This window comes from Numenius arquata, chromosome 1, assembly GCF_964106895.1.
Source record: "Numenius arquata chromosome 1, bNumArq3.hap1.1, whole genome shotgun sequence".
Classification (NCBI taxonomy): Eukaryota; Metazoa; Chordata; class Aves; order Charadriiformes; family Scolopacidae; genus Numenius; species Numenius arquata.
The window spans coordinates 120310773-120333721 of NC_133576.1; the positions used below are offsets into that span (position 1 = coordinate 120310773).

The 22949-nt window shown below is 39.4% G+C and overlaps 1 protein-coding gene across 2 annotated transcripts in view; it reads right to left on the bottom strand.

Annotated features, from left to right (window-relative positions):
• TNFRSF19 (TNF receptor superfamily member 19) overlaps window positions 1-10717 on the bottom strand; it is a 62994-nt gene extending 52277 nt beyond the window's left edge. The window contains exon 1 of one of the 2 annotated variants that reach the window (XM_074154088.1): window positions 5747-5844. The gene's annotated coding sequence lies outside the window, so the exon portion shown is untranslated. Of the gene's footprint in view, window positions 1-5746; window positions 5845-10651 lie in introns of those variants that run through there. The other variant, XM_074154079.1, reaches the window with a different exon arrangement.
• Window positions 10718-22949: the final 12232 nt, after the last annotated feature.

Genomic DNA, 22949 nt, shown 5'->3' on the forward strand with positions numbered 1-22949 from the left:
TTAGTAACTGAAGATCTGCTAAATCAAACCAGATTAGACAGAAGACAAATTTTGAGACTTTGCACCTCAGTAACGTTGGGGAAAAAAAAAAAAAAAAAAAGAAAAAAAGTATCCGGAAAGACTTAAGCTTGCTGGTGTTCAACTTTTATACATTTTGAATGCTACAGAAATTCAAGAGAGGTAATGTTATGAAAAGATTAAAAACGAACAAAGACTAGCAATACAATAAACATCTCTCTATGCAATATGACAGAAAAGGAGTCCTGCAAAACAAACTTCACTTCATTTGATTCAGAGAAGACAAAACAATAAAGCTAAAAGATTAAAAGCTAAATGATACAACCCTATTAAATAGTAATTGAAAGAATCATGCCGAAATGAAAGGAATTTGGAAGAAAAATCCCCATTGACTTCTTCATTTCATATAATGGTATTCAGTGGAAAAAAGTAAATAATTTATATGCTTTCTTACTTGCTATAGGAGGCAAAACTTTACATAAGCGTGCAAGTGAAACAAAGCCGTTAATGTAACTGAGTTGCTTAGAATTGAATGTCACGTAATTATTGTCGTACCAATTTATAGTCATTATATTCCTTAATAATATTATTGTTAAAGAAACAGAACATAGCACAGTTCTAATGTAATTATAACCATCTATATTATACTACCAAAATTTTAAAAATAGGATTCTTTATAAGTTTAAACATATGTTTTATTTTAAATTGAGATTTACTTTTGTTTGTGAAAATGTGTGCCATATCAAAAAAGAAACCGAATATCATAAGAATTGTATATTTTTATGTTGTTTCATGTAGAATTATCAATACAAACAATATCAATAAGCTGTACTAAGCCTAATTATCTAAAATACGGAGCTGTGGCATAATCTAAACAGTCTGTATTTTTCTGAGCAGGTCACCTGAAGGATGGAAAAATAATGAAAATTAAGAACAGCCTGATTAACTGGCCACCAGATTCAGTACTTGCCATCTTAACGCAATAAAACTATATTAACTTTATGTCACGAAGCCACATTCATCCTATACATTTTTCCAATATGCAATAACTGGAAGATTTAATATTGTAAAAAAGTTAGTTAGCATATAAACAATTTATTTAGATCAATATTGAAGCAAAGCTAGTGATGTATTTTTATGCTTGTTATATTCTGGAGTTACAATTGGAGTAAAAAACGAATGCCAGCTCTTAACAGAAAGTAGTACAGAATAACAAGCAGTAGTAAAACTGTTGCGGTTACGGTGACAGCTCATATCTCAGCTTTTGGAGCTGCCATATCTGTTACATGATGATGTTCTTATAGCATGTACCTCAGATTTTTAGAACATAGAAAGCACACGGAGAAGCTTGCCATATTAAAACACACTTGTTGCCTTAGGTGCGGAAATTTTCTTGCACTTGTGAAATATTTTCTATTTAAAAGAAAATCTGCTGCCTTTTTACACTCTTGCCAAATCCAACACTGTGAAACATCAGGATTCCAAAACCCAAAGTAAATTTCCCAAATCAGGTATTTTAGAACTGGTATCAAACTATCACAGACTTCTCCAACTCATCTACACATTTTACTGGGCTTCAAATTTGTTGACTGACCAGTGTATGTACGATGCAATTTCATAGCTTTAGGTCTATGATGTAATATGAGATATCTTCTAGGTAATTCATCTTTTATAATCATCAGATCTTCCAAAATAAGCTTGCAGGTCTATGGGCCTTAAACTTTAGTGCACTTCAGTAGGTTTAGTAGCACCAAAACATATTCAAATAATTTCAGTAGCCATGTATGAATGCCTGTGGTACTGTATCATGCAATCATTGTGCTTATTGTTCCAGTTCCTACTAAAAAAAAAAAAATAACCCCAAAGACTATATACTGACTATAACATATGAGAAAAAAATTAACTGGCGTACAATGAAAAACCTCTGTTAAGACTACAAAAAAAAAAAAAAAGTTTCTTTTCATGACAACATTTTGATAAAAATAATGCAAACGGTTAAGGCACATTAATAACTTTTATTTAAAACAAGTCCTGAAGGAGACATAACTGTGCCAGCTGCTTGTTTCCTGTTTCTGTCTCCAGTTTGGTTAAAAGCCCTGCTTAAAAAGCAGACACTGCAGCACTTAATAACAGGTTGCCATTGGGCAAATTTGTTCTCTCTTTATATCAAGTGGCATTGCATCGATGTCTGTTGGACGCAAGCCATTCACCTCATATGCATTCAAGTAAGAAGCAACTAGAAGAATTTTTTGCCTCTAAAATAGAGGCAAATAGACCAAACAGAAGTTCAATACATTTAAAAATTATTTGTTCTTATTTGCATACTGTTATTTACAATGCTGAGTTGCATTATCCTCATTTTTGTTAAATGAGAGAAAACTGTGGATACATATTCTTGAGGTCAGTAAATTGCTCCAAATGCATCTTTTTAGGTTAACAGTAATACGCTTGTCCAAAATACTCAGGGAAAAGCATTCATCATTGGTAACGTACTGAACTCAAGATACAGAACTTCCATTAAGAAATGTGGTTGTGTAGTTTTAAGGTTGTGTGGGGCCTACTATGCATATGTATAAAGAGGGCAACATCAAACAAAAAATTTGGAACATGTAATAAATGTATTGTGGAAGTAAGAACAGCCAAGCTTCCAGGGTCCCAGAATCCACTGTCCCCCAAAATTTATTCCTACGTTTACTTGCTCTCCTGAGTAGTTGTCATCACTCTATTTCAAAGTCAATCTGTCAGAAAAATATTTCTTCCTTCTCTCCAAAAAATAAAGTTTCACCATGAATGACACATCACCTCAAGACTTGAGGCAGCATTAAATTATGGCCTACTAGCAGGTTTCTCATACATATAAGCATCAAAATTTGAAGTCAATGTCATCCATCTTCCAAGGGAAACTTTAGAAGGGCCCCAACTTCGAATTCACTTAACTTTTCTAGATCCCTAGATCTTGTAAGTTTCCCATATTTGATTTGACTTTCATACTTGACGACCAGTTTTCATGCTCTCTACAACACTGGCAGAGCACCCTGAGAAGTTTTGGATGAGAAAGAGGGATGAAAATATAATCATTTTATCTTGCCGACAGAGGTCTCTAATATCCAATAAATAGGATCTGAGCTCCCTTCCAACCACCCTGTTTCCCACCTGCAGCTGTCAACCACATGCAATAAAATGACAAGGAGTGGCAGATGGCTTTACCAGAGTCAGTGCCCCACGGGCAAGAAACAAGAGAAGGGAAAGTATTTACGCTGCCGCTGCAATGATAAAGACAAAGGGAAAAAGTTAGGGACAAGAACTTCTACTACAGAACTACGCATTGTTATTCTGTCTCATACTTCTAGAACACCTTCCCTTTATACCTTGCCCGCAACCCTTGTTTTTTTCCCCTTTGTGAAGTAAATGAGGTCTTGACTGAGCACATTTGCTCCAACTGCTCTGAGAAGGCCCACACGAGGAAAAAAATAAAATACTGTCAGCTAGGTAGTATTCATCACATTAAATATTGTGTTGAATAAATCCATATTTTTCAGAAGCAGCCAAATGTGAAATTGTACAAAATTAGGCAGCTGTGAATTCATTTCTACACTTGTAAAGGCAGAGATAGTAGATTAATGTTGGAACATTGCTGGCAATAGAAAACATTTATACCTGTTTTAGGGGCTAAGGGAGGAGAAAAAGGAGATTTACACATAGCCAGGAAATATCCGTATGCCTTCTGAGTACCATATGCTTTGAGTTATGCTAGCTGAAGTACCTGACTTTACAGGAATGATGGTGGTAATTAATACCCCAAAGAAGCATCTCTACAGTGTCTTCATTTTCACGTACAGCATTTACAAAATGCGTTATATCCCAGTGTCTCAAAATGGGTATATTCAGCAGAACTTGAGAAAGAACTATATAATTCATCCCTAGTTTTGCCACTTACAAATGATGTTCTAAATCCATGCTAGCAAAATTATGTAAAATAGTTTATCATCCATGCTCTTCAACATATCCAGACTATTAGAAATTAGAGTGAAATACCATAACTAAGGTGCAATGTGGTGACATTTTTCCTACACTTAAACAAAACTGGGATCAGAACCTGTGATTCACACAAGAACTCCTAATCCCATTGAAGCTGATGAGACTATTCATACAAATAATGAATAATTCCGTGCTTCAGCATCAAAACAACGGTAAAAAACATTGCTCCTTCTTTTTAATACATCTCACTCATCTAAACTTCTAGGAGATACTAGTTTGGTAGATGAAACGTCAGCATAGAGCTGCATTTGTACATATTTGTACTTAGACATGGGAATAAGTAATACAACAAAATGAGAATGTCAATATTAGATTCATATTTCATTTCTACCAAATTATACTTTGAATATCTTTTTCAAAGTAATTTTTAAGAATCATAAATTTTAAAGCATTGGGCTGGTTAACACAGTAACTATGGCAATGGTGCAATGCCAATGTGTTAACATCTATCCAGCCACCCTTTAGTGGTTTTAGATAGCATGGTTTTGGACAGCATGCAACGTCTTCATTCTCAGCATTCTCTGCTATTAGGATTGCAACTGCAATTTGTTGAAACTGAGAAAAAGTCATTTATTACCTCCTTAACTGAAAATTTAAACATCTTATTACTGAACTAATAAAGAAGTTTACTTCCATTTCTAAAAAAAAAAAAAACAAACAACACAACACCCCTTGCCTATATGGTAAAAAGCTTCCAGTTAATACCCCTAACTTGTTTTACATGTGATGGTGAAGGTGTGCTTGAAAGAGATTATGCAGTAGTTAGCAAACATACCTGCAGATTGAATCAATATGCCACTTCTACTAAATGCTCCTGAACTCCTTTGTTAATTTTATAAAATCATTAATTTAAGGTAGTTGTAAGTATAAAGGCAGTAAATAGGTATTAACTATCAACATTTTTCATAAATATCAGGTAAAGCTTTCAGTCCAAGGTCAGATCAATGAAGACAGACACCAGGAAAGGAAGTCAAACAATCAAATGCTTTTCAACAGGACCATAATTGTGGGTTTTCAACCTCTTACCAGCCAAGAGAAAAAGTCACTAGCTCCTGTTCCTCCAACTCCAGCTCCAAAAATTGTTTGAAGCCAACAGTAACTTATTTATGCAGTAGACACGAGAAGAGCTTGTGAACAAGAAAGCTCGATTTTCAAGGGCTTTTTGTTCGCCGCACTCCGGAGCGCGGAGGAGCGAGTTACTCTCAGGCTGTCGAGACCTGCAAAACCCAGCAGCATCAGCTGCGACTCCCGCTGCGCGGTGCCCCTCGTACCCACTGTGGGACGCGGCACAGCTGGAGCCACCTCGGAGAGGAAGGGACCCAGCGGAGCCCTCCCCTCCGCCCCCGCAGCCTGCGCTTTCCGCGGAGGGTCATTCCCATCATCTCCCCTAACGCCCCTACGCGCAACGAGAAGGCAGCGCAGGTCGGTGCCTGACAGGGCTGTGAGCACTCTCGGGTCAGCGCCCAGCCAGGCCGGTGCCCTGGGGGGAAGCTGCGCGGAGCCCCGGGGAGCGGAGGCGCCGCTACTTCCCTCCCCCTACCCCGACCCCCCGTGGCCGCCCCTCTCCGCGCACCCTCGCCTCAGAGCCTCCCTCCTGCCCGCGGAAGAGGTGCTCCTCTAAGAGAAGATGAGGGCCAGCCTCGCTGCGAGGTGGAGGGGACTGAGCTCGCCCGATCTCCCACGCACCCACCTGCCACGCCGCGGCCTGCTGGCCGCCCCCGGCCGCTCGCCGCGGAGCAGCGCTCGCCCGGCGCCCGCTCCCTCCTTCAGCTCCTCCGGCTCCGGCTCGCCCCGTCACCCCGGCAACGCCGCGCCGCGCCGCGCCCCTCCCTCCTTCGCCGGAGGGGCCGGGCTCAGGTGACCGCAGGCAGCCAATCAGCGGGCCCCCCAGCCCACGTGCCCCGTGGCCAGGAGGCGCGCGTCCGCGGAGGCAGCCGCGGGAGGGAGGGGCCGCGCCGCCGAGGGCGGTTGGGTGGTGGCCGTTGGACGTCGCGCGGGCCCTGCGGCGGGGACCGGCCGTTATCGACCGCCGCTTCATGGGGCTGGAGGGGCCTTGTCCTTTGTGAGGGACTGCCCGCCTCCCGCTTAGGGCTCCTCCCTGCTAGGAGATGCGTGCCTGCTGGTAAGTGGTGGGGTGCGTCTTGTACTAGTGGTGCTGCGCCAGGGTGAACCGCAAATGAGGCACTCGAGTAGCTTTTATCCTACTAGGAGAGCGGTGGAGACTTGCTGTGCGCACCTAGGTGGTTTATTGCAAGCTGCGGCTGCCCACCCTATCTCTAGAGGCAGCCTGGGCTTTGAGAGCTGCAGCCTTGGTGTTGCTGATCTGCCTCAGTAAGAGCCCTGGCTTAGAAGTGCTTATGGCTGCCTAGCTGTGGACTGTTGGGCTGTTGTTAAATGGATTGGCCAAAACCCTTTGCTGCCATTCAGAGGGTGAGTGTAGATGGAGTCCTTATAACTCACTAAAGTCTTTTCTTCTTGCCCTACCCAAAGAGCATGATAGAGGCCCTCTGACAATGCACTGCAAAATTCTCTCCAAAGCACTTGAGCAGCTTATTTTCCTGCTAGTTCAGTTACCCAGCTATAAGCGTAGTGTTAATACCAAATGCAAGTTGAGAAATCCAGCCCTTCACAGAGAGTAAATTGCTCACAGTCACTAGAAAGGGTGTACTGTACTACTTCTTACTGTGACATAAAATAGGAGCTTTCCTGAAATTAGTGATGGTTCAACATTGGTGAAACCAATCTTGGAGACCCTGGTTAAAGAACTGCTACTGCAGGGATTTCAGGTCATTAGTTTTACTTCCAGTGTAAAGGTTATTGATACCAGTACAGTCTAGACAATTGTATTGATACACTGGGAACCGAGTTATGCTCTAAAGAGAAAGAACCAACGGCTATACTTGGCAGTAGAGTATTTTTGGGAGCTTCTCATAGAGATAAAATTTTGCAGTTCACCAGCCATGTGGACTTCTATAAAAACAAGTAGCACGTACTGAAATTATGCAAGATGTCTGCGAAGAAACAAATGGCTGCTGCAAAATCACTTGTTTTCAATTTAAAAAAAATTAACTCAAAATTTACAGGGATTTTCATGAAATTGTTTTATAAAGGGCCTTCAAAGAAGAGTTTTGTTTCAGGACCCTTGCCAGAAGGAGCTCTGCAAGAGGCTGGAATTTCAGTGAGGAATGACATGTTGCGGCGCCACGGCGGTGCATCTGTTGTGAAAGGCAGCTGCTGCACAGCACTGAGCATACTACATCCTCTCGCTGTTTACAGACAACTGTTTTGTATGTTAGCTGTTTTCTGTAGACACCAGTGAAATGTATTGCGTGAGTTTTTCTTAGTAGAGTCATCATGTGTGTTTCAGATACTAATTTTAAAGTAGTATAGTTAGACATAATAGATGTATTAAAACATACCAGAGTTCTTAAAGTGTTGACTAAACACTGAGAATTACCATATAAAGAAACATTAAGACTTTCTCATCAGATGGGGGGGTTACTATGCCAGTGAATTAAGAGCAACGTGTAGTCTATAACACTGAAACTTAAACATTTAAGTGCCTCTTGTAGCATGTAAAATACTTCCTCAAAATGAAAAAATGGATGAGTTAATTCCATTCATCATTGAAAGATGTTGAAAATGCCTGGATTTCTTTTGTTTTAAGTCATGATGCTGCTTTTAAGGAAAAGGAAGAAGAGAACTGTTAGAGCAACTAGTATAGATGCAAGTATAGAGATTCTCACTACAGTAGGGAAAGCAGAAAAGAAGTGTTTGGAAAGTAGTTTCAGCTGACCCCTTTGATAAGACTAAGTTGCATGACATATCTGATGTGGAAGCAGAAATTCTACAGCAATAGGAAGTTGTTATCTCCATATCTCAAATGCTAACACAGTTCCCCCAGTCAACTGTGAGATAGATCTACTCTTGTTATGACAGCTGTTGGAAACTGATGTCAGTATAACTGTGCAATGCCTTTTGATAGTCTTAACTATTACAAACCTTAAAATATGTTTATGATGTTATCTAAGACACACTGTTTGGAAATGGCTCTATTTATAATCAGAAATTGCTCAAGTTATTTTAATAAATAAATTATATACTTGTGAGTTTCCTAGTCAGATCTGCTTGAAAAAGCATTATGAACTTTTTCTTTCTGAAGACTTAAGCCTGAGGATTAATTAATGTTTATACAGCACTTTGTGAAAGCAAAGACGCAAGTGCCAAGAATTATTATTATTTAATCTTTAAAAGTCAGATCAATGAAAGACTAAACTGTCAGAGAAGTGCCACTTAAAATAACAAAAATGCTGAAAATCCTCTCTCCCCCTACTTAAATATGTCCAACTGTGCTTTCATTTCAGTCTCACATACAGACAAGCAAAGATATTTTTTCAGTTTAAATGGGTTAATGCCCATCTGTGTTTAAATCTGTGGGAAGATTACCTAAAATCCTAGGGACTTTCTACAAAATGGAAAAAAAAAATCTTTTGTTTCTGAAATGCATTTCTAGGGCCTAAATATTGCAAATATTTTTATATGGAAGTCTTACTCATAAGTGTAATCTATCTGATTAACCAGAGTTACTTCTGTGCACAGCTTTACCCATTTGTGTGATGGGTCAGATCCTTATAGTGATAATTTAATTGTATTAGATTCACATAGATATTTTGACTTCTGAGGAAAAAGAATCCTTATATTATTTTTCAAATTTGCTTTTCTTTTTTTCTTTACAGCAAACAGAAGTCTGGTTTAGAAACAATTTTCCTCTTTTCTGAGGATGTACATGTTATGTAAATGTACATGTTAGAAAACTAGCACAACCAAGAGAAGACTGGAAAGGTAGAGACGCTCATCAGTGAAGTATAGAATTGATAAATAAAACCATCTTTTCAGGGTTACAGAAACGTGTTTTAGTGCATCATTGTCATGTAGGGAAAAATATTGAATTTTGCTTTGGCTATGCCTTAAACAATATTCTGCCTTGACAGCTATATGCACATTATTCATGCAGTGCTAATTACTTTCCTTATAATGTAATTGACTTGTTAAGTCAGAATATGAATTAATTGGTGGTATAGAAAAGTAAATGATACCGAGTCAGGCTTAGTTAATCTCTGTCTGGCATACTATCTCTTGATATTCAGTAAATGTAAAATTTATATATACAAATATACTTTTAATTAGAAGAAACAAAGTTTGCAGACTGACTAATGAAAGCTGACTACATTTATCTGGAAGTGTTGATAACTTAATCTTATTCAGATGCAAGCAGACTTAAAATTTGGGTTAGCATGTTACTGTGGTGCATACTGAAATATGAACATCTTAAGGGTCCTATGGACTGATAAACCTCTTAAAGAATAGTTTTCAAACAATGCTTAACAGCTGGCAGTTATGCTGACTTTTAGTTGCAATTTGTTAATAAACAGATATACTTAAATTTAGATTTTCAAATATACATCTAAAGTCAGTATTTCAGAAGAACTTACTATCCACCATTAAGAATAGATTTTCAAAGAACTCAGTGTCTGGAATGTTCAACTTCTTTGCAAGTCTGGCCCCAATTATGGGTTCTAAGTTCTTCTGAAAATCTAAATTATATTTAAATACCTACAGAAGAAGCTTGAGTCTTATTTTAACAGACTGGCTCCAGCTGCAGGCACAGAACACTCATGGATTTGGCCCAAACTCACCCAGAAAGTTTGGCCCTTTAAAACTGCAAATGTAATGTGAATAATCCTAATCTTCTAACGATTGTTCCTTTATAATGAATTTTTGGAGTAGATGTCTTAAATTTTATTAAACACAGTACATGTTCATTAATATGAATTTGAGGAACAGAATACTAAATAGTGTGAATGGAAATTGCTTCATTGAAATAGAAGCAAAACTTCCATGAACATCAGCAAAACCAGGTGTTTGCTCTAGATAAGCTTAACGTTTCTTTAATTTCTTTATTAAAATGTCTTAAAGGAAACTTCTATAATCAGGTTAAAATGTTACTTTTATTATCAAGATTTCTTTTAATATGGCACAGTTGAACTATCATCCTTTCAACCTTGAAAGAAAACCATGTCCCTTTTGTATGTAAGGATGTTACAAGTTTAGTTCTAATAAATACGGAAGAGGAGACTTTTTTCACCTCAAGTCTGGAACTATTAGGATTAAAAGTGTTACTTGAAGAAGTCACAGTTTAGCAAAAGCACTGAGAGCAAATAAAGTATACACAGTGTGTAGGAAATACAGTTGGGCTTTTCTTAGAAAATAAATACTCCCCTAAGTCATGTAACACTTGTATTTGAATATGACTTCACAAAACTATAGGCAGTAGGAATGAACAGTGCACACCAAAATCTTACATACTCCCAAAATATTGAGAAAAATTTGTTTTTTCTTCATTTTCAATTGTCTGTATATTCTAGACAGTCTTATTCTCAATGTAATTCTGAGTTGCAAATAAAATGCTGCATAAATTAAATACATTTTGAACTTTGTACACACAACGATGTGTAGTATTACTGTTTATGTGAACTTTATAATTTCTTAAAATCTTGCAACACAAAACTGAAAAAAAAAATACAAAATCCAGTACCTGTTATCTGATGAAGTTTTCCAGTGCCCAGGCTTCTGCAGCTTAATTTCACACTGCCAGAGCTTCTGTGTTAAATGCTTTTACCTCCTTAAAAAAAAAAAAAAAAAAGTATGTCAGCACAAGCCCAGACGAAACTCCAAATCCGGGAAAATAAAATTAACCATGCAGATCAAAGGCAGACGAGCAGTGAGACCAAATGCCTGTAATCTGATCAGTGATCAGTTGCCATACATCAAAGGCAGTGCTTTGGAGAGGAAAAAAAGCTCCTTTTCCAGCAGGTAGTTGCACTCTTAAATTCTGCCTTTCAGTACTCTGGTTCTTTTGTTAAAAATAGATCACTAGCCTTTCCCGCCCCCCCCACCCCCTTCCTTGCTTGTGCTGGGAGAATGCACACGATTCTGAAACGCTCAGAGTTGAGTGGCTGGATCTGTAGCTTTTGAGTTCCCAAGCTGTGTTGTGGATTGTGCGTTGGAAGCTTTCCCTAGTGCCAGCGGGTTCCGCTTTATCCCTTTCATCTCGCTGAGCTGCAGATCCCATGACATCATTCAATGCTGTGGGACTGGTTAGAGAGCTATAATACAGCCTGTGGGGGAATACAGCTAAAGAGCAACAAGAGTTTGCATGATTTCTAATCAGGTTAGTCCATTGTAACAAACCCAAGGCTCACTTCAAAGTTTTCCTTACATTAAAGTTTCCTCCCAAGAAGGGAGAATAGTGTAGCTATAAGATTTTGTTAAAAAGATGCTTTATAATTTTGTCTGCAACAGGAAGTTACAATTTTCCATAAAGTTCTGGGTCAGTTTGCAAGGCAGCTGTAATACACGACAGAAAACTACTTTTGTTTGTCTCTTCATTGAAGTTTGGAGAGGAGGAAATGATGTATTTTGTGCACTGGAATTGGTTCTTTGCACCAGCAAAATCAAGCACAATAGAGCATGCTCTCAGTCCCTGATTCATGTCCTGCTACTTACTGTGTGGCCTTTTGCAAATCGTTTTATTTGAGCCTGATTCATCTGTGGCTCATGATTCCTTTACGTAAATGAGCTGTAAAGCTGCCATAACTAACTCTCAGAAGCTTTTTAGTGTAAAGGCATTTTTTTTAGTTGGGGTAGATTCAAAGTGGTTGCCATTGCACTGTAAGCAGAGGGAGGCTTTTGGGGCAGTAAAAGTATATTGTCAGACGTTCTGCATGCTGCTGCAGTTCATAGAGCGGGTCCCGCAGAGCCCTGGAAAGCAGGGGAATTCTCAAGGCTGCTGTGGCTCGCACTGTTTTGGTACGGAGGAAATACAGAAGCAACGTACCACTGAATTTCATTTTCTCTGATGTGAGGCAAGGTTAGCTTTTGGCACAAAGATTAATTCAGGCCTCTGTATTTCAGCTGTTAATAAAACATACAAATATCAAGCAGAATGGCTTTTAGGATAATCAGCCATATTGAAGATATCAGTGAAGTTCTCATAACTGTATACCCCATACTTGGGGCATACCGCATATGCAGATGAGAGCGATAGAAGCACGTCAATTGGTAGCCATTGGTAGACTCCTGCAAATATTTGCACGCTGAGTAACCGAGAATTCATTTAAAAGGCAAAAGTAAAAAGAGGAAATATGCTAGTCATGGTTGCCTTGAGCATTAAACCCAAAAGTAAACAATCAGCAGATAATGGGTACTGGATAGGCGAGTGCAAGAGCGATAAACTAAGTGTCCTGTTGAGATTCCTCATTCTGTGCCCCGTTTGCTGGCTGCAGCCTCCTGCCTGTCGCCGTTGTCCCCTGCCGGCCACGGGGCGGGCTCCCCCGGCTCTGGCCTTCGGCAGCCCGGCAGGGACCGGGCCCTCCCCGCCCGGCCCGCCCCAGCCCGCCCCAGCCCGCCCCAGCCCGCTGCCCGCAGCCCCCATGGGGTGATCCGGCTGCACTCGGTAGATTAGGGAGCCTTCTGCTGGTGGGATGTTGTACTGTGGACAGCACCAGGACGGTAATGAGCGCTGTGCTTCATAGTGGTGGTAATTAACATTTCCAGAAAGCTTTGTGAGCCTTTTAAGGGGTGTTAGATAATGTAATTTTGTTGCTAGTTGGACATAGTTTAAATATTGTTTTGGATCATCTATCCAGGTAGGCCTTTGGGGGATGTTCTGGTAATTGAGATGGAGAGGTGTTACAGGTACAAAGGAATATCTTGCAGGTAATGAAACCGACTTTCAGGAATACACTCTGGAAAATATGTAAACAAACCATAAATTTCTCTCTTTCTCTAATTTCCACTTCCATCTATTATAAATAAAAGAAAATTATCCAGGCTGCTTACTTCTATTTTAACATTAATTTGCACTCTCCTGACATACAATTTCCCCCTACTCACTGGAAGATTTTTTGATAACAGTCCATTTGTTGCTTTCATGGTAAAACTGGAAATGCTTATGTTGAAATAAAATTTACAGGTGAGCTGTACAGAACTGAAATAACCCTTTCCTGTTCATTTCAGAGGTGCTTTTCTTTAAGAACAATGCTGTTCACAGAGAGCACTTTTTAGTTCTCTGGATTTTAAGCAAAAGCAAGTCCTGAAGGTCTATTAGAGGTCTTTGATCTTTCTTTTGTACATATGAAAAAGAGAAGTAAGGTTAATTATTACCAATTTAACCTTCTAAAGCTTACACCTTGCATTTTGCATTTATGACACTATTTTTCACTGTGGAGCCTGGAAGCCTGAACAATCAGCTGTTTCCTATTCTACAGCTTTCTCAAAATTTGATCAGAAGTGTTTAATAATTGCCACAGTTGTCTATATAATTCAGAATTTTTAAAAGGTTGATAATAATCTTTTCTCCTTATAAAAAATTAGTATAATATGTATATATTGGGATTTGTATAAGACACAGAACAGATTAGTACCAGAGCCAGAAACAGAACCTATGTAACATGACACTTCACTTGCACCTTCTGATCATCAACTCATGCTTCCTCTTGTAGTCACTAATCCAGCAAAGCATTCAAGCACAAGTGGTCTGATTAAAATCCATGAGACTATGCACTAGATATTTGATCCTAATCACTGAAATTACTGGGGTAGAATCTGGCCTGAACTTACTGGAATTGGGTATTCACTATTCAGGTATCTAAAAAGCATTTCTAGAAGTGCTCATGCTTCCTGTGTGAAACCAGAGAGAGAGGTGTCTGTGAAGTCCTGCAGAGGGAGATGCTGTCTTCCCAATTCATAGCTTAAACTTTTCTGAACTTAGAAAAAATCTTCCTTGAGAAATATTTGGTGGGTTTACCATTCTCTTTTTACTATGTGAGAACTTCAAGCTCTTAAGGAGGTTGCTTCATTTTTCTCCTAAAGGTTAGGCAAGAATTAGAGAAGGCTCTATGTTAGGCAGGTTAGATCCCATTTTAGGAATTTTTAGGGAAACAGAACAAAGCCCAGGGCTGCTGTTCATGCCCAAAGGGCTTCATTGGGCCAAAGCCATAAAGGATATTTGACTGATAGAACTAATGAGAGCTCTGTGGAGATGTTTCTTAGAAGAAAAAATCGAAAGTATCACACACTTGGCAGTGGTTATACAAACCCCTGCCCCATGCTTAACAAGGATTTTCTAGTATTCACGCTGTGCCTAACATACTTGTATCATATACATCAAACAATTTACCATGTTGCTTTGTATATGTGTTGTCTGCACCACTTCACTGTACCTCTTCTGTCACCTTTCCTCTACTTCAGTCCATAGACGCTCCAACAGAGGTTCAGAAAATCAGGAATCATCATAGGAAATGCAGTGCCATCATAACAGCCCACTCACTGGCCATGCAACCATTGTTTGTGCTAACAACAGCCTTCCCAAGTGTCGCACAGATACTGGGTATCCTATTAAAAATGTCACACCAGCAACATCAGTGCAGTTGCAAGCTTTCATCATGCACATCTACTAGGACAGCTGTGTCCTGGTGATCAGCAATGGGCTACTGATTTATAGAGGTGGAAGACAATTTTCAGAGCCTTTAGTGGCAGGTCAGCACAGGCTCTGAAGAAGCAGTTGTTAGTCTAGGCCACAGTTGCAGTCAGAAGTGCTTATCGTCACCCTTCTAAAGCATTAGGGGGATACTGTTTCCTGTGGTCAGGAGAGATGCTTTAGAATATCCAAATCCATCCTGCATGACCTGCATTGCTGTCCTGATAAAAGCTACCGCACTGTTTTTGCCTTATCACATGAGTTTTGCTAGTCCAGGTATTGCTGATATCTACTCCCACTCTCTGCTGCAGTGCTGACAATCTCCTTGGTAGTCATAAGGTTCATGAGAACTTCAATTACAGCACCTTTATGCAGAAAAATGAAGACCCTTTGGCATTTCCTGGAAGACTGGCTCACTGTTATCACAGAGTATGTAATCAGATTTACCATAATCTGCAACATTCTGCACCATCATCATAGAGCAACTTGTTCTAGTTAACACTAGCTTTGAATGTAGCCCTAGCAATTTTTGACTTTCAGGAAAAAAGCCCTGTCTGCCATTTATATGTGCTGCACTGGCACGTCTTTTACTCATGACTTATGAGGAGCAAACAGCTTTGGTGTGCTTCTCTTTGGTCCTTAATTTTTATTGCTGTTTGTCTGTGTTTTTTCCCTGTGGCTCTTCATAGGACCCAGCTTTGACAGATTCCCTTATAGGTACCCTACGATCTAAGCAAAATGGAGATTTTCGGTTCTTGGCTCACCAGGTGAATCACTCTAAGGGAAGCCTCAAGGGCAGTCCCGCACCTAGATAATGTGGAAGGTTGGGAATTTGGCTTTGAGGTTGTCCTCGAGGATAATGTAGACGCACCCTGTAGGAAGTATTACTTAATTCACTTGTGATTGGGAGTCAGAAGTTGTGGTTTTATTCCTAGTTCTATCACATGGGTATGACTGGAGGCAAGTTACTTTTTCTCACTGGGTTAGATCCTCAGTTGTATAAGTTATAGCTAAAATGAAATCAAAGGAGCAATGGCAGTTTATGCCATATGGCCATCCAGTCCCCCAGTATGTTTTCATATCTCTTTAAAAATAATGTAAAGATAATTATTTGTAATATTGTACTTGAGATAATGCAAAACAATTCTGTATGAATTCCAAACCAAAATAACCTGGTTCTGAAGCTTCAAAAGTTTCTGTATTTAAAATGTTCTTTAATAATAAGCACCCCTAGGGCGCTAGTGTGCTGCTTACTTTACAGTGCACTGAAGTTTCACAGCCCTTAGTTGTCCTCACACACCTCAGAGAAGTGAATCAACAGCAAAAGAATGGTGTCTTTGTAATTGTTCCTTATTGTATCATTGAATGAAAATATAAAGTTTCTTCCCTCTTTTGCATTGAGTTTTTCTAGCTGTTAGTGTGGCTGAAGCACTGCACCAGCATGCAAACTTTAATAACATAGCATTCTTTCCAGAGGTGCTGGTGGAATTGTGTCAATTAACTGACTTCCCCCAAGGCTGTTGAAGCTTGATCAGCAATATCGTTCATGTAGATAGAACAGGAGATTTGATAGACCCATGATTTCATAATTTGTATTTCAGAAGCCCAAGGATGTTTTTGAGGCACTATATTTTCAGCCTTCTTTTAAAATATTATGTACATCGTAGCATGCCCTTCACTTCACTTTATTAGTCAACCTTTCTCTTAAAGCATGCTAAGGTCTCGACCAGGTTATACCACATTTTTCTAGATGTTGCAAAAAACAGTATAAAAACACCAACACTCCAAATACAAATCTAACTGTTCTATAGAAGAGGTAAAGAAAATAGGCTAGGTCGGAAGAAGGGGAATGGAGAAATAAATCTGATACGTGCAGTTAACTGATCAGAAGTAGAGATCATAGCTGGCCACTTGCCTAGTTGTTATCAAAACACATGTTTAGAAGTATTCCCTTAAGGCAACTCCAGCAAAACAATTTCTAAGAGATCATGAAGTTAGTTTCAACTAAAAAGAATGTTCTTATTTTAGACAAAATGATGTTTATAAATACTTGTGTCTGATCATAGAGAGACTGCAGTCACATGAGTACACATCTTCAAACATTTGCTCAGTTTTGCCCTTTATTTTCAGTTTGTAGTTCAGAATTTTCCTCATTTAAATAAAACACCCCCAGTCTATCTCATAGATCTTATATCACTTCTCCCTTCCTATTCACTTTTCTTCTGTCAGTCTTAACCAGAATTGGCCCTCTTTCCCGATCTTTTTTTCCCCCCACATGTAATCAAGAACCAACTGAGAACAGGTTTACTTAGTTCTTTCAATCAGTGCTTCATTTTAAATTGTTTTCTAAAATACTGTTTTATGCCAGAGCTTTGATTCAGTGGCCTGTTTAGTTGAGGTATAAACTTGTAGAAAGGTAGTAGTCAAGATACTCAGCTAATACTTGTAGTTTCCTTTGAGTTCTATCAGTACAGACCTGCTAACGATACAATTCTATTTTCTCCAGTTTGTCGTTACTTTGGCATTGGGAGCTCACTTCAATAGTACAAATGTAACATCCCTTACTGCCTATATCCTATATCCTATACTCCAAAGTACACATACTGCAAACACAAATCCAAGTCTCTGTGCTGAGAAATCTCAGTTCCATACGGAATGACTGCAACATGTGGGTACTTATTCCCTCTGCAGTAAAGAACCTAAGAGCCAGAACTTAGTCACTCGATAATCATCTTGAAAAGTGCAAAAGGGGTAGAGGATTGAGGTGTCTTTGGTTCCATCCCTATAGCGAAGCGCTTGTATGTCCATATCTATAAGCAGGAGACAGTCAATAGAACTTAGGTATATGCATATTTCTGAACTCGGGCCCAGTCTGTGTGTTATTTTTGGAGATTCAGGCATAAAGAAGCTTTCCTCAGACAACGATATAGTAACTGACTTGTAGAGCAGCATTGGTGTAATTTTTGGATGAGTTTTTCCTCCTAGAGAAAAGTAGATTTACTCAAAGAAATTAAAGACAAGAATATGTACAGATTGTCACCACTTTTAAATAGGCGGCTTTGATAAATAGCACTATCATTAAGACATCTGAACAGAATCAATGTCTCAGAAGAAATAGTAACTACATCTAATCCCTAAGCAGTTGTCTGCAGCCCCAGTTGCAATGCATCATTTTTTCACATATTCTACTTTGAAAGAGTTGACAGATTTGATTATTTTTTTTCCTCGTTACAGATGATAAACTATACTTTCCCTGTATGATGTGATAGCAGCTGCATCCTACTGTCTATATGAAATCTTCCATATTAGCTACAGCCATAAAATGCCAAAAGAATAAAGATAAAGATAAACAAAAGAGCAGAAGTTACAAAAAGAATCAGTCTCAGCTGATACTTGCTGCCAGTTTTTTTAAAGCAGATGTTCTTCTTCCGACATTCATCTGGTTTTAGTCTGGAGTTGTGTATCTAGTTCAACACACATTACCTAGCTCATGATTTGTAAAGCTTTCATATATTTTCCCTAGATACCTTGTTGCACTTTTCCTCACCTTAAAACTCTTTATGTTCTTCTAAAAAACAAAGAGCTATGAAAAATAGTTTAAAACAGCCTAAAAACAAGAGACTATAAAAACTGAATGAAGATGACTCAGGAAAAGCAATCTTGGGTTCTAGTAACAGATTCATAATGATAATGTAAGTGATGAAAGGACAGCCTTAAGATTTGGTTGGAAAGGGTTATGAAGGTATAACAGATTTTTTTAATCAAGAAAATACTGTGAGAGCAGATTATTTTAGGAAAGGTAACAAAAAAATCATAGTCAAGATTGGTGACTATCACCTAATGCACATTAATTCCTTACTGAAATTCCACAGAAAAATCACTTCTTAAAAGCCTGTTTATTATGTAGAACATGACCTTGCATGACAAAGTGTTTCTTTCTTGATTTCTTGATTTACTTTTGTGCAATGTGCTTGCTCTCTCTCAAAATGCTGAGCTACAGAAATGTGGCTCCATTATTTATATGGTATATTCCAGCTTCAGACCTATTCTATGTACTTTGGTGTTGAACACATACTTTTATCAAGGAATGAACTGAATGTTATAGAATGGCCAAAACCATCAGAAACATGATAATACCCCTTTTGTTCTGCAACTTAACATCATGCTCTATGAAGCAATTCCTGCTTTTTTTTATTCTGGAGCTGGTGACTTGTTTCATTTGATACCCACAAGTTCTTGTAATAAAATATACAGGGAATATTTGTTCCGTACCAATATTTGGGGTTTTATTTTAAGTTTTCAATAATCTTTGCTTTTGCACTCTAGAAAATACTATTATGAAACTACTGTTTCATTTTGCAATTAGTATTAATACATACCAATTGAAGGGCTCCATGGTTTATGAGACATTGGATCCCTGGTATGTTCCACAAGATGAGAGCAAATGCCTGGACTAAGCCCCATTGGACTCCTGCCCGATTGCATGTTCATGCAGCAGCGTTGATATGAAAGAAAATCATCTGGAAGGAACAGACATAGGTAGGTGTAAAAAAAAGGAGGTATCAAAGGGATGAGATTCAGAGGGATCAGAGGCCTGTGTGGGAAGCGTCAGTAGGTCAAAGATAGCAGCTTGGCAGTCTGTTGCAAAGGGAAAATCAGTTACTTGGGGGACTGGAGATTCTGTAATCAGGAACTGTGTGGAGATGCAGTCTACAAGAGGCTGCAGGATGGGAATATAGGCTGATGAAGGGTTATATACTGAAATCACCATAATATCTCAGTAGCAAGTGTTTTCAGAAAGTTTAGGTATGACTGCTATGACAGCGTAAGAGTTTGCAGCAATCACAATATAGGTCTTGTGTTCATCCCCTCCTGACTCTGCAGCATCTGGCCCTACACTGCCCCAGCCTTTCTCCTGCAACCCAGAACAGATGTCACTTGCACAATCTTCCTTCTCCAGCAGAAGAAGGAGCAGAGGGTAGAAGCTCTCTGTGTTCTCATGTCCTTTGAAACACCTGCTTTGTCTCAGAGCAGACTAGAGTATTCAGTAGGGAATCTGTTTGTCCTAGAAGGAGTGAAGATGATGAAATGAGGTGCTGTAGGACAGAACAGCCAAAGGATGTAAACGTAGAGGAGATCTCAGTGCTCTGAGAACCAACCTGCTTTTCAGCATCCACTGTCGGAAGTTATTTTGAAGGAGAGGTCCTGGTTCTTCCATGAGACCAAAGTGACTGCTCTGAAATGGCACTGACCATTTGTGCAAAAGATTTAGTAAGACTGAAACGCTCGTGACTTCATGATGACTAGTTGGTAATAGTATCACTGAAAGATTAAAAAAATATCACTTATCACTACTACAGGAAAAACATGTATGAAGGGATCTCTGAGAATGGTTTCCTCTTATTTCTTACTGATATTTGCCATATATATTTATTTAAAGTGAAGAAAGCCTGTTATTTCATCAGCTTCTATATGTCTGTCCCCAGTATAGTGTTTATCCAGACAAGGAAGACTAAATCAGTCAAACCAGCTCTAAGTACCTGCTCTGCACATCTACACCGTACTCACGTTCTGGTAAACTGCAGCTGCACTGACTTCTGGAACCCTGGTTAGGCACTAAGTTTCCTGCAGCTGTATCTTTCGGTCTGAAGTGCCAAACAAAATTGTGCCACTATTCAAATTTCTTCACAGAGTCTTATGAAAGAACCTGTTTGACCTTCCCTTTCACATGCTGGAAACTCTAACATGCCAACATCTTAAATTACGTAAAACACGCAAAACATGCCCAGTCTTACTTGTCTCCATGACCTGCGTTACAGCCGGTGCTGAGGAGCAGCACTTTCCTGCAGCGTCTCTTTCAGCAGGAGGCAGAAGGGCCAGAAACAATAGCAAAAGCTTTGAATTCCCCTCTGGAGGACAGAGTGAGTGGCTGATGGGAGAACATGCAGATTGTGTATAAACTTGGCATCATATCGACACCAGGTGCTGATTTTAATAGCTATATAATCTCCTGTACTAAACAGTAATCGGAAGCAGGTTTGCTGATACCGAGTTGTCAGACTACATGGAGGCGGCCATCAGTTCTGCCTTGCAGAACAGGGCTGTCAAGAGCTACCTGGAGATATCCTGGTTGGAGAAGGAAAATCTGTGTTGCTGGGCATTTGTGAGGCAATTATTCCTGTGATTTATCCAACCTGCATGAGTACTGCTGATGAACAAGCGCCTAACTGGGATAAGGGAACAGCTAGAACAATTAATTTTAGATATGTGGTCTTTGTTTCCCTTCCTAGCTCTACTTGGTAAATATAAATAAATAATTCAAAAAGAAAGAATGGTTATTCTTTCATTTTGTACCTCTTCATCAGCCACAGAAAAGAATGAGTGAAAACTGGTAAGGACAGAATGATAGCACATCTGATATCTCTGAGATTCATCTGTCTGGGGGACAAGGGAGGGATCTTACTACTTCCAGAAAAATGTACAGGACAACCGTTCATTGTTAATTCAGAGAGCCCAGCCTATTTTCTAGTGCCCTGCCTCACAAAGCTGTATGCTGTACCAGACGGAAGATCTAATTACTCAAAGACTTAAGCTTGGCGGTGTTAGAATTTTGGCTGACTAAACCAAAAAGGTTTTGTTTTGTAAACCCATCTGAGTGGTGATGTGTCTAGAACTATTCATGCTATTCATGTTGTCAGGAAAGAGCTATAACCAGAAGTGGGTTCAGGATAGTCCCTGATGACAGGTGTGGCTTCAGGAATCCTCAGGATGCCGCTACTACCTGGAGGAGTGGAGGGTGCTTTCTGCGAAGAAACAGAGGGGGAGATGGGGTGGATGTATCAAATACTAGTAATTTGAGGCATTTTCGTATGATTTCAAATAAACGGTTATTTCCTGGACTCTTTATGTTGACGAGAGCATGCAGACACAGGCCAAAAGCCATTACGTAGAGTGTTTAGGTTCAAAAAAGCTATCTTTTCCTGATGATAGTCCTAATTTTCAGAATGAATGCCAGTGGAAGATGTTTAATCGCTGGAGAAGACCTCTAGCACAGAGGAAGTCAGTGGACAGAATGGCAGGTGAAGACAATGAACGTGTTGAAATGTGCATGAAGATGATGATAACCTGCAGTTAAGAGTTATACTGCAGTATTTATGAAAATGCACAGAGGTTTACAAATTAGTGCTACATTTTCATGCAAAATTTGCAGTAGAGCAACCTTGAAAAGTATATATAAGACCTTGCACAGTGTTAAAGCTATTCAAAGAGAGAATTATAAATAATGAATGCTATAATAAATACTCTATCTTTTGCAACACAAAATGAAAGCTTCTGATGTTTCAAGAGTCCCTCAAGATTCTTAGTGCTGTAAATAGCAGTTTATGTTATCAGTACTGTGATTTACTGCAAGTTTTTCACACTGTGTTTAAAAGCTTATATTTTAGGCAGCTATGGAAAAGTGGCTTAATTTTCAGCAGTTCTGGGCTGTACTAACATGGCATGTAGCTTAACTCTGCACATCTGCTGTTCCTTCAGCCGTTCCAGTTCAGCACCAGTCAAAGCTCACTCTTGCCTGGCCAAGACCACACCAGAGGTTTTGTGGGGGTGCTGGCTCCTTTACTAGGGATCAGCTTGCCTGCATGTTGTGCTCAGTAGGAAGGTTTTCATCCTTCCATCCCAAACCACAACCTGTGCGGACTCCTTGAGGTCCTGCCTGGCCGTGCTGGTGTTGCCCTTGAGTTGCTGGGTCAGTGAGCATTGGCTATCTTTGGGTTGGGCTGTCTGGTGGGCCAGTGGTCCCCACTCGGTCAAGAAGCAGATGCTGCCTGTCATCCTGTAAAAAGGCAATATGCAGCATATTATGTGCTGCTTGTTTTTTTTCTGCCTGAAACACAGCAGCGTGTTACAGCACTGGAGGCACCACTTTGACGTGGACTGAATCAGTATAAATACTTGTACTATTTACCGAGTCTTTAATTCTTTGAAAATCATGAAACACTGTACATGTCTTGCTATTTTGATATTCACAGCTTTGGCATGCCTCTTTCTCAGCATACATGCTTTGAATATAGAAATAGGTGTTGGAATAAGGCCGTATAGAAGAAAGATAGTATAAGCTTAACATTTTGGGAACCGGTAATCTCTCTGGTTTAAAAGGCTTCGATAGCTACCTTTAAATTAAGGATCTGCAAACAGCAATTTTCATCCCTATTTCACAAGAAATATATTTCTGTTCCAAGCTGTCCTTCTATGGCATGATATGATTAGCCCAACTACTCTTTACAGCTAGGCTCTTTCTCTTCTTGCTGAGACGATGCAGATACTTATTTTGAAAGACAAAGTCTTGTGGATA